At 39.5% G+C, this 12,837-nt stretch overlaps 1 pseudogene; it reads left to right on the top strand.

Annotated features, from left to right (window-relative positions):
- Positions 1–12,020: 12,020 nt before the first annotated feature.
- On the top strand, positions 12,021–12,625 carry LOC108305885 (annotated as a pseudogene).
- Positions 12,626–12,837: the final 212 nt, after the last annotated feature.

Here is a 12,837-nt window from a genome sequence, read left to right as displayed (position 1 = left end):
AAAATTGTACACACAGTAGGATCAAGGAGGAATCTCCCTCAGCCTGAATTTGGACTTCAACAAGAGAGTACTCAGATGTTACCTTGTATAAATATTTTCCCAAGAACACAATGATAGAGAAATTCCTCATTTATTCTGTTGGTGGCAATTCTAAGCTGAGACTGTCAGAAGGAGGGCTAAGGATAATTCTGTTTTTAACCAAATCAACAGCTATTTCTGGCATTCTGGTGTTAACAGTTGCCTTTATGCTCATTCTCTCCAGAAGAAAACCACAGGAAATTTGTAAATTAACAGAATGTTTCTCCCTTAAACCTGGACCCAGAGGTTTGCTTGTCTTTAGTTCCCAGGACTCAGATTCTTTCAGCATTCTCCTTTACAGATAAGCAGAAATCAGCCAGCCTCATAAAGAGGGATGACGCCATTCCAAAAACAATTTAATAGTGGGCATTCTCATTTCTCCTCTGACATGCCTTTGGCTTGGAGAATTGTTTTGCAACTTCAACAGAATGAGGTTGACTGTGTTGGGGAGGACCCCTTCCTTAGTCGCAGTTTGAATTTTAAAGCAAACAGACCAATACATTTTGTAAGAATTACGGAGAGGCTTGCTTAGAAGACAAATCAAGTTCACCGAATAGTAAAATATAACAGATGATATCCCTTGCTGGAATTTTTTTTTCTCTCACATAATTGGCACAGGCCATATGGTCCTTTAACACATATGTAACTTAGCTACAGTAAGGAGTAGCAGCAACCAACTTTGTAATTTCTCTTTATCTCCTGAATTAGTTTCCTAAGGCTATTTCAGCATACTGATACAAACTTAGTGGCTCAAAACACACACATTTATTATCTTGCATTCTGAAACTCAGTTCTGAATAGGCCTGCCTGTATCAGCAGGGCTGCCATGTTTTCTTTTTTTCTGGAGGAACTATGGAAGAATCAATGTTCTTGCCCTTTACAGCTTTTAGAAGGTGCTTATATTCCTTGGCCTATGTCTTCCTTCCATCTTCAAAGCAAGACCTGGTCAGTTGAGTCTTACATGGAATCACTCTGACACTGACTCTCCTGCCTTTCTCACACACGTTTAAGGATGCTTGTCAATACACTGGGCCCACCCAGATAATCCAGGATAATCTCCCTATTTTCAGGACATTTGATTAGTAAACTTAATTCCATCTGCAATCTTAATCCCTCTTTTCCATGTAATACAACATATTTATGAATTTCAGGAATTAAGTCAGGAATTTTTTTTTTTTGGAGACAGAGTCTCACTCTGTTGCCTAGGCTGGCATGATCTCAGCTCACTGCACACTGCAACCTTCACCTCCAGGGTTCAAGCGATTCTCCTGCCTCAGCCCTCCCAAGTAGCTGGGATTATAGGTGCATGCCACCACACCTGGCTAATTTTTGTATTCTTAGTAGAGACGGGGTTTCACCATGTTGGTCAGGCTGGTCTTGAACCCTGACCTCATGATCCACCCACCTTGGCCTCCTAGAATGCTAGAATTACAGGTGCCAGCCACCGTGCCCGACAGGGGGCCATTATTCTGTGTATCACATTCTGCTTGTCAAATGATGCTGTACAATTTGTTCTTCTTTTCCCTGGTTGAAATCTTAGGGTACATAGGTTTTTTCCAGTCTCTTAGTAATTTGAGTAATTTTAAAGTATACGCCCTATGAGTTTATTTTCCACATTCCAAAGTGATATTCAATTTTAACCTTTCCTATCTCCATAATTATGCCTGCCATAGGCCTAGAAACTTGGAACGGGAAGGGAGATGGGTGTATGACTCACTTCAGTTTGCTTCTTAATGACCTTCTCCCCATATCGATAGCTGCTGTTTTCTACCTAGCCAGGTTCACGGAGGAGAAGCACTGTATTACAGACTTGCCGATGCCCATTAATGTCAGATGTGCAATGACTAGCTCTGTGTTTCATTGGGTGCTTGTGTGGGTTCCTTGAAGATCCTCTGCTGGAAACCTCCTCCTGCAGTTCCCATGATATGGTCAATGTGTTTCCTTAGGTAGCTATTTATAGCTTCTTTTACAAAACTTGGCTTCTAGAATTCTTCCCCTCCTGTTGGAGTCACATGGAACCTCCAGGTACTCAAATTGGACAGGTGACCCAGGCTAGCTCCCTTTCATGGTAGAAATACAGGTTGGTCCCAATGCTGCCCTTAGGAAAATCCAGTCATATCTTATGACATTTAGACTTGACACATAATACAGAAGTTTACCAAACTCCAAGAGGCTTTTGTGAACCCCTCTAAGTGGTCCCCTTGAAATTCTTTTCATTGGCTTAAGGTTAGATAAAAGAATACTTCCCCTTGATGAACATGGAACGGAACAAAAAGAAATAAAACAGAAGCAATGTTAGTCAGAGTTGTTCCTCTTGTTTACTTCTATCAATTTCTTAACATGTAGCCAAGAATGAGTGGGATAAGGATGGGCAGAATATGTTTCGCAATTCTTTTAGCATGCCATGAACAAGCAGTTGAATATACACACCCAACTTACGGGACTGTTCCTGACACCCATTGAACTGCTCTTTGGCTTTGGAGCCTCAGCAGAAAGTGATAAATATCTGTACCTGTATTATCTCTATATCTATTTTATAACAAAGTCATATTTATGTAAGCATAACAGGGCATATTGAACACATTTTTAGGACATTGGCATTAGTAATGTAGAGAACCACACCCCAAAGATGTCATTATTATTGTCATTAGTAATGGGGTCTTGCTCTGTTGCCAGGCTGGAGCACAGTGGCTATTCATAAGTATGATCATAATGCACTGCAGCCTTGAACTTCTGGGCTCAAGTGACTCTCCCACCTCAGCCTTCCAAGTAGCTACAGCTTTGTACCACCACACCTGGCCCCAAGAATCTTTTTTGAGACTAGTGGAATACATACATCTTTTGTTTATAACCAGAAAAAGAGGAAGAATTTTGGTATAGGGCCAGGAAAAGAGTGGGGGAAAGAGAAAGATATGAAAAAGCAGAAGTATGAAATGGTTTCTGTCCCCTTTCCAGCCCCTGTAAATGCTATCCTGCTTTCCCAGTATTTAGAAGGTGTGGGCAGAGAAGATACTACACTGAGATACATTTTTTGAAGACTCTCATCAAAACCAATGTTCATCTAGAGGCAAGTTGACAAGTCTTGGCACAGAGTGGAAAAAAGTCATCTTCGCCACCTCTACTTTGAACCTAGCACCACTTTGGCATTTTACGGACTAATGACTCTGTAATTGGGAGACAGCACTCCAAGCATGGTCATTGTTATTCCCACATGGGCACAAAACCAGGGGCAATGAGACAAGCAGCCCACGTTCAATCTGAAAAAAAAAAGAGGATTTAGTAGATCCTGTATGCTGAATACATGCCAAGGAGTAAATAGATTCTACATGCTAAGATAGGAAGCTTAGTGGCACAGACTAAGTAAAATACTTTGGATTATTGATATGAACATGACTCCATTTGTGCCACAAAACTAGAAAGGGCAGGGACATTTTAGATACATAGGATTTTATAGTTTGGAAATGTTTATCACATTATTTCAAGCAACTAAAGGATAGGCAGATTGTTAAGCAAGTTGGATGAAAGACAAATTAAGAAGCTATCACACTTAGGCATAAGATTGTACCATGCTTTGAATACACTGAACCAACCAGGCAAGACTTTTTCTTTTGTGCATCCAGGAGTTATTCCTGAAGATTATGTTTATATGACCCACAATTTTTAAATAGAAAAACAATTCACTGAGTGATTCAAGTATTTACAAAATAGGAATCACTTATAACACATTAAAAAATCTCTAGTCGCTGGACTGAATTTTCAGTTTGTGTCCAGATATGCAGCACAACACGGCAGAGATCTGTTCTGAATTATCGTAGGCAGGAGTCACTAGACTCAGATACAGCTACATCACCTTCATGTTATTTTAGAGCCTTCCCTTTGATAATTGCATCATCTAGAAACCGAATGGCTTGGTAGAAAACTGAGGAAGCAAACGGAGTTTATGAAGTCTATATAGTGTTTTGAAGAATAAGGAGAAAGAACATGAGGAAAAGAAAGTGGAAAGATCAGTTTATTTTTGGCAGTAAATACACATTTTGAATACAGTACCTGTCTATTAATGATGATTATATATTCCTAAAACTATTAACAGTTGGCCTCCTGTTTCTTTTGAATTTTCATTCTGCTACTGGATTTCCAGTCTGCTTGTCTCTTCTGCCCACTTCCTCCTCTCTGACTGTATTCTCAGTGCTATTCTGGGAGACCTTTTATTTTCTGACCTCCTGTAAAACGTAAAAAGTCCTCACAGTTCTATGCTCTGTTTTTTCCTCTTCCTTCCTAAGCAATAGTTTAGTCAATGTCTCACATCCACTATTTTAACCATTGGATGATCCATAAAGATCTCATATCCCATCATGTGTTCACACTCTCCATCCTGATTCCATCATTTAGCCATTTTCGCAAATTCGAAACCTCCAAACAGCTTTAGGTATTTCCTTTAACCCCACATCCAATTAACCAACTGATTGATCTCATCCCTGCATCATTTCCTGTAGTTGTTTTTATTTTTCCATCGCCTGTTGTAACTTACCATCTGCAATAACTTCCTAAATACCTCCCTGCTTCTCACCACCTTCCTTTGGTGATCATCCACATCCCCTCTAGTCATATTTCAAAAATACAGGTATGGTCAATACAACCTGCTAAAGCCTTACTGGCTTTCCATCTTTTCTAATCAAAAATCCTAAGTTACTTGACATGATCGTCAAGATCCATCACAGCTGAAACCTAAACTGCTTTATTAGTATTGTCATCAGTCCTTTTATTTGTTCTCCTGATTACTATGGGAGTATTGTGTACCTCCCACCTCAGCTTTTTTCCCCTACTTATCCACCATCCCCTGAACAAAAAATAAAAAATGCATAAAACCTTATATCCTCTGAGCTCACATTATTATCTTCATGTGGAATATCTTGTCAGCACACAGACAATGAATAATAATGACAGCAATGGCTACATTTGTTGAGCAGTTACTATTGAGCTATTCTAAGAGCTTATCATTTATTACATCATTCAGTCTTTACCCTCTGAGGTAAGCGGTATGATATCCATTTTATAGATGAAAAAATTGAAGCACAGAGTAGTTAAGTAACTCACCCAAAGTCATGGGGTGATATACTATCAGTGTGTGTCCCCACCCAAATCTCATATTGAAATGTAATCCCCAATGTTGGAAGTGGGGCTAGTAGGAGATGATTGGATCATGAGGGTGGATTTCTCATGAACGGTTTAGCACCATCTGCTCGGTACTGTACTCCTGATAATGAGTGAGTTCTCATGAGATATGGTCATTTAAAGGTGTGTGGAACCTCCCCCATTCACTCTCTCTTGCTCTTGCTTTTGCCATGTGACGTGTCTGCTCCCTCTTTGACTTCCACCATGATTGTAGGCTTTATGAAGCCTCCCAAGAAGCCAAGCAGATGCCAGCATCATGCTTCCTGTATAGCCCACAGAACCATGAGTCAATTAAACTCCTTTTCTGTATAACTTACCCAGTTTCAGGTATTTCTTTACAGCAATGCAAGAATGGACTAATACACAGGGCTTACAAACTTTATTGAAATTCTAATATAAGCAAGGCTTTTAATTTCATTTTTTCTGATTATGAAAGCAATATTGTAAAGTAGGTATTATTACATAGATTTCACAGGAAGATGTGATTTACAGTGATCTGACTCCCAAATCGTCACTATTTCCAGAATAAAATGTTTCCTCTCATCTAAGGAGAAGACACAAGTTTTGTTGTTAGACTGAAATTTGGGGATCTCCCACTTGGCTTAGCGTTACTTTCTCGGTGAAGTTTTTAGTAGGCCAGCCAAGTGATGATGCTGTGCTAGCTTGGGTTACACATTTTATGACCTCTGGCCAGCTGGAACACAGTCAAGGAAAGGAAATTTGTGAGAACAACTAAATTATGAATCTGCCTGTGACATCCAACCGGCATAGTTCTGATAACATCATTGGCTGAGATAAATGTTACATAATATTCAGTCTATGGACTACACACAGACTGTTTCTGATCTTTACCTAGTGTTTCCAGATATCCTTTGAAAATCTATACCTGAGACATTATTTTGAACAACTGATTTTTGATCTTTAGTTTTTTCTATTTTCAAATATTTTCCTGAGTAAAACAGCATGCTTGATTACGAATAAGAACGTTATGGCCTTCATGCTGATGAGAAGCATTTTCTGCCCCAGTCATGTGGGAGGCTGCTCTTGCCTTTCCTAATGCATCTGCAGAGGATATCACACCAATCAGACATTGCGCAACCACACTTTTTTTTTTTACAGGATGCTTGCTTTTGCTTGGTAACTAAAGAGGACATTTTGCAGCTCTGTGTCAAAGATCAAAACAAAAAAGCAAAATCACTGCTCAGATTCTTTTCTGTGTAAAATTGAACAGCTTAAATTCACCAGCAATGTCCTGCCTTTTGGTTAGTGGCCAAAACTGAAAAAAACATATCTAGTAAAAAAAAAAAATCCATCATAAAAGTAGTCTGGGAGATTGCAGATTGCTTGAAAGTTTTAGAAAAGTCCCTCTTTCCAATATTATTATTTGAAAATCATCTTATTGAGGGCCAGTGAGCTGTATTCACTTTAGTTACACCCATAATAATTGCTGGCAGATGTATAATATAATTTCTAGCCAAAATTTCAAAGCAGAGACATTTAGTTTGGTCCTACAGATAATGATGAAGTTATACAGCAACTGTACCTCTAGATACTGTTTTGAATGGTGAAAAGTGAAAAGTTCCATTAAATCACAACATAGACTCTAAGGCCACCACTATATCAGCCTTTGCCTTGAAGAAGTCCCTATTTCTGGGTAATGGCACCTCTATTTTTCAATCACCCAGGCTCACATCTTCAGCCACCTTTAAAGTCTTCTTCTGACTGTCACAGATATTTAATATCTGTCTTAGTTCTTCCAGGCTGATATAACAAACTACCATAGACTAGGTGGCTTATAAATGACAGACATTCAGATTTCAAAGTTCTGGAGGTTAGAAAGTCAAAGATCAAGCTTCTAGCAGATCAGCTGTCTTGTGAGAACTCACTTCCTGATTTATAGCCAATTGTCTTCTTGCTATGACCTCCTATGAAAGAAGAGGTAAAGATCTCTTTGGCACCTTTTTTATAAGGGCACTAATCCCATTCACGAGGGTTTCACCCTCAAGACCTAATTAGCTCCCAGAGGCTTCACCTCCAAATACCATCAAATTGAGAATTATGTTTCAACACTTGAATTTTGGGAGGACATCTTCAGTGCATGACATTATTCTCCTTTCCTCCCAACTCCCATCAAACTTATGTCATTCTCATGTCATCAACTCAAAAATCTGAGTCCAATCTCATCTGAATATCACCTAAATTAGACATGTGTGAGAGTCAAGATACGATTCATTTTGAGGCCATTTTTTTTAACTTTTATTTTAAGCTCAATGGTATGAGCACAGATTTGTTACATAAACTTGTGTCATGCGAGTTTGTTGTACAGATTATTTCAACACCCAGGTATTATGCCTAGAATCCATTAGTTATTTTTCATAATCCACTCTCTCCTCCCACCCTCCATCATCTGATAGGTCCCGGTGTGTGTATTCCTCTCTATGTGTCCATGTGTTCTCATCATTTAGCTCCCACTTAAAAGTGAGAACATGTGATATTTGGTTTTCTGTTACTGTGTTAGTTTGCTACTGATAATGGCCTTCAGCTTCATCCATGTCCCTGCAAAGGGCATTGTCTCATTCTTTTTTATGGCTGCATAGTATTCCCCAATGTATATGTACCACACTTTCTTTACCATTGATGGCAGTTCAGGTTGGTTCCATGTCTTTACTATTGCAAACAGTGCTGCAATGAATATACATGTGTATGTGTCTTTATAATATTAATAGAATAATTTGTATTCCTTTGGGTACATACTCAGGAATAGGATTGCCATCCCAAACGAGTTATGGGCTTATGTGCTTCCAAAACACAATGATGGGATAGGCACAGAGCATTCTAACAGAGAGAAGGAAAGAAGGAAAGGAGTGACTTGTCCCATGTAAGTCAAAAATCTAACAGGGCAACAACATTAAAAATTGAGAATAATCTTTTTTGACTTAATGCTCTACCCTCCAATCCCACCGTGCCAGAAGTCCCACTTTATATGCACACTGAGGTGGTGATCCTGCCGCCACAGCTTTTCCAGGTAGGAGTTAGACCCTCAAGGGTCTGGCAGCACTGCCCCCATCGCTTTGTCCAGCCCCCTCCCTATAGCTTAGGCAGATGACCCTGTAGCAGCTCTTTACCTGAAGCTTTGCCCCTGCAGTGGCTCTGTGCCTAGGTCCAGATGCTATCCAGGGTAGGAGTCCCTGAGCCCAGAGCATAGTTAGGAACTCCTGTCCTTTTATATCTAGATGGAGTCAGCTATATAGTTAAGCAGAAATACTATGTATGCATCAGTATCAATCCCTGGAAGAACAACATCATGCACCAATTAAGAACCCCAGGAGAGGACTCTTAACACTTGACCATTTTTTGCCAAAGTTCTTAGATCTGGCAGAAGTTTTCATATAAACACAGCTGCCAGAAATTTTGTGTAGACCCAACTGGAAGAGTATAAATCCAGTGAGACAGAACGCTTACATAGCACATCGGGCAAAGCAACTTTATTACTCACAGAAAGGCAATAAGAATCAATGGATGCCTAGGTTCCATGGTAAACGGGTTCCCCCAAGGCTCAGGAAAGCTTTCCAACACAGATGGCATCTTATTAGACAGATGTGCCCTTCTTTGTACTGCAGCTGAAAGACCCTGAAACCATTGTACTCTGGGTTTTATACCCCAGGGGCTGCTTGGATTACTGGGCTGAAGTGTTGCACAATGTCCTCTTCTAGGAGGGATGCAAAGATAGTCCAGGATGTATTGAACTGTTCCTCCTTATCTCAGGATGTTGCATTCTCTGTATATTTTGCCCAAGAGTTGCAAGCAAGAAGGGTATAGGTTTGGCCAGCCAAGATCATCCAGATACCTGTCTTCCTGCAATGATCCCCAGGCACATGCACTTTACACACCTACAGAGACTACACCCATCAGAGGCACAACCAGTGTGGCCCATGTCACATCTGGACTCACCAGAGCCACAACTGGGATGGCTGAGGAGTACAGTGCTGGAGTGAAAGGAGCAAAACCTGTAATGTGAGGTGTCACTGGGAAGTGTGTCCTCAAAGTTCCAGAGGCACAGGGGTCCCTCCTTTATACTCTTCCCCTGTCTTGAACAATAATCTTACCTGCTGTTGAGATGACTAATCACTTTATCAGATGGTCATTTGGCCATATCCTGAGAGTTCTCTTCTGACCATGCTTTCTTGTTTTAATATTATAGATAGGCTAAAGATTTGCCAATCTTTAATTTTTGTTTCCATTTTGGTTAGCAATTCCATCTTTAAGCCATTTCCCCTCTTCTCACATTTTTCTATGAGCAGTCAAGAGAATCCAGTAAAAACCTTCAACACTTTGCTCAGACATGTCCTCAGCAAAATATTCAATTTCTTCACTCACAAGTTCTATTTTCACAAAACAGTAGGATGCAGACAGAATTGAGCCAAATTCTTCAGTACTTTATAACAAAGATGGCCTTTCCTTCATGATCCAAAAACATGTTCCTCATTTCTGTCTGAGATCTCACAAGAATGGGCTTTATTCTACTAACATTCTGTTCAGGGTCACTTAGGTATTTTCTTTTTCTTTTTTGTTTTTTTCTTTTTTTGAAACGGAGTCTCATTCTGTTGCCAGGCTGGAGTGCAGTGGCTCAATCTCGGCTCACTGCAACCTCCACCTTCCAGGTTCAAGCGATTCTCCTGCCTCAGTCTCCCAAGTAACTGGGACTACAGGCACATGCCACCATGCCCAGATAATTTTTGCTTTTTTAGTAGAGATGGGGTTTCACTATGTTGGCCAGGATGATCTCAATCTTTTGACCTCATGATTCACCTGCCTCAGCCCCCAAAGTGCTGGGATTACAGGGATGAGGCACCACACCCAGTCACTTATATTTTCTAAGAAGGTTTATGCTTTCTCTAAACCCCTCCTCTTCTCCTGAGTCCTCATTAGAATTGCCCCTTAACAATCTATTCATGGCAATGTAGGCTTTTTCTTTATGTGCCTTAAACTCTCCAGCCTGTATCTATTACCCAGTTCCAAAGCCAGTTCTGCATTTTTAGATACTTGTTACAGCAGCACTTTACTTTCCAGCACCAAGTTCTGCTTTAGTCTATCCTGGCTGCTATAAGAAATTGTTGTAGGCTGGCTGCCTTTGAAACAATAAAACATTTCTCACAGTTCTGGAAGCGGGAAGTTCAAGATCAAAATGGAGGTGGATTTGGTATCTTAAAAGGGCTCACTTCACATTTTATAGACAGACAGCTGTCTTTTCACTGCGCATTTACATTGTAGAAAGAGAAAAGGAGCCCTTTCAGGACCCTTTTATAAAGGATTTAAACCCATTCATGAGGGCTTGTCCCTCATGACTTAATCACCTCTCAAAAGTTCCACCTCCTACTACCATTACCTTGGAGTTTACAATTTCAAAATATGTATTGAAGAGTGGGCAGGGAGGGAACACAAATATTTAATCTATAGCACTTAATAAACCATAGTTAATCTCCTTTTGATTGTCAGCCTTATTTCCTTCCTTGCTCTAGAATTAGGATTTCATTATATTTTTCTTTTTTTTTTTTCGAGACGGAGTTTCGCTCTTGTTACCCAGGCTGGAGTGCAATGGCGCGATCTCGGCTCACCGCAACCTCCGCCTCCTGGGTTCAGGCAATTCTCCTGCCCCAGCCTCCTGAGTAGCTGGGACTACAGGCACGCACCACCATGCCCAGCTAATTTTTTGTAGTTTTAGTAGAGATGGGGTTTCACCGTGTTGACCAGGATGGTCTCGATCTCTTGACCTCGTGATCCACCCACCTCAGCCTCCCAAAGTGCTGGGATTACAGGCGTGAGCTACCACGCCCGGCCTGGATTTCATTATATTTTTCAATAAGCTTTTCATTTTCTTTTGTGATTTGCAATTAAAAGAAATTTGGATTAGAAATCCTAATGTTCACCATTGAACAAATATCTTTAGTTATTTTCAATCTTTCCAGCTTTCTAACAGCCTTATAGCAAATATAAAAGAAATATTTTAATGAGGAAAGTCTGTCTGCATCTTACTATTCAAATGTCTCAGCTTTTTTTTGAAGTCCCCTATCAATTCTATTTTATACACGTAACTAGTTGTACCCCTATATAAATCAGTTAACAAGATGAGATGAGATTTGGATGGGGACAGAAAGCCAAACCATATCATTTAGCTTTTTAGTTCATTTGGAAATTTCTTAGAGTATGTTCTGTGGTCATATTCCATAAATACAGAGAATCATGTGGAGGTTTTCAGTTTTCCTTAAAGAAAATTTAGTAGAACCAACCCTTAGAGATATACATTTAGTATGTCTAAGATTAAATATATGTACATATCAAATTAATAAAATTATGTAAGTATGATTAACAAACATTTTTATGATATAATACATATATTATCTAATTTTCAAAAGTTTCAAGTTGAGGAATAGTAAATAAATAATAAAGCGGAGAATGTTTTACTCATAACAAAACAATGTTTGACTCATTATTTTCTACAAAATTGGTGGTCTGTAATTTCTTTCTTAATCAATATATTATATAACACTCATCCCCCATTGTTTCAGTTATTGCTTTACATACTAATATTTCTTATGTAAAAGTGAGTCATAGAGTCCAAAATGCCTGGCTAGGAGCATCAACTACAGGGCCTCTACGGGCAGGGTTCGCTGCATAGGGGAGACAGAGCTCCCTGTCTAGTATAATGATCAGGATCTATTGAGGATAGTAATCTAGAGCTCAAGATGGGAAAAGAAGACCTTACTGAAAAAATGAAACCTGATGAAACCCCGATGTTTGACCAAAGTACTCAAAGAAGTAGCCTGGAGTCAGCATACAGCTACATTTTCTCCAGCCATTTCCCCAACACATCCTGGAGAGATTTGTTTTGAGACCTGTTTGTACTGCTGACTTAAATAGGGGTGTGTGTGCGTGTGCGTGTGTGTGTGTCTGTGTGTGTGTGTATGCGCGTGTGCGTGCATGTTTTAAGATACTGGGTCAGCTGACAGAGACTGGAGTTGTGAACCCTGTATGCTTTATAAAAACTTTTGAGCATATGAAGAAATCTGGGGATTATCATGTTACAGTTGTGGAAGATGCAACTCTAGGACAGATTGTTGCTATAGCAACTCTGATAATGGAACACAGATTCATCCATTCCTGTTCTAAGAGAGGAAGAGTAGATGTTATCATTAATGATGAATGCAGAGGAAAGCAGCTGGGCAAGTTTTTATTATCAATCCTTACTTTGCTAAGCTAGAAACTGAACTGTTAAAAGATTTCCCTTGAATTTCTACCACAAACTGTTGGTTTGCATAAAAAGTTTCGATATATTGTATCTGAAGAAAACCACACAGGGTGGAGGTTTCTAAAGTAAAAATCATTTTAAGAAAAATTTTAAAGGAGCTAATGCTATAAATCTATACTCTTCCTAGAGTTAAAATAATTCATTGCTGCTCCCCAGTAAACTCTATAAGTACCAGGCTGAAAAAAAGCATTGCAATACTACAAGTATAACAATATTTAGAAGATTATTTTGGGCAGGAGGGATGTCTGTGAATTTAGATTACAAATGAATATTACAAAGGG

This window comes from Cebus imitator, unplaced genomic scaffold (genome assembly GCF_001604975.1).
Source record: "Cebus imitator isolate Cc_AM_T3 unplaced genomic scaffold, Cebus_imitator-1.0 Scaffold68, whole genome shotgun sequence".
Taxonomy (NCBI): domain Eukaryota; kingdom Metazoa; phylum Chordata; class Mammalia; order Primates; family Cebidae; genus Cebus; species Cebus imitator.
Note: the sequence above shows the minus strand (reverse complement) of the source record. Positions and strands in the feature narration are given on the sequence as shown.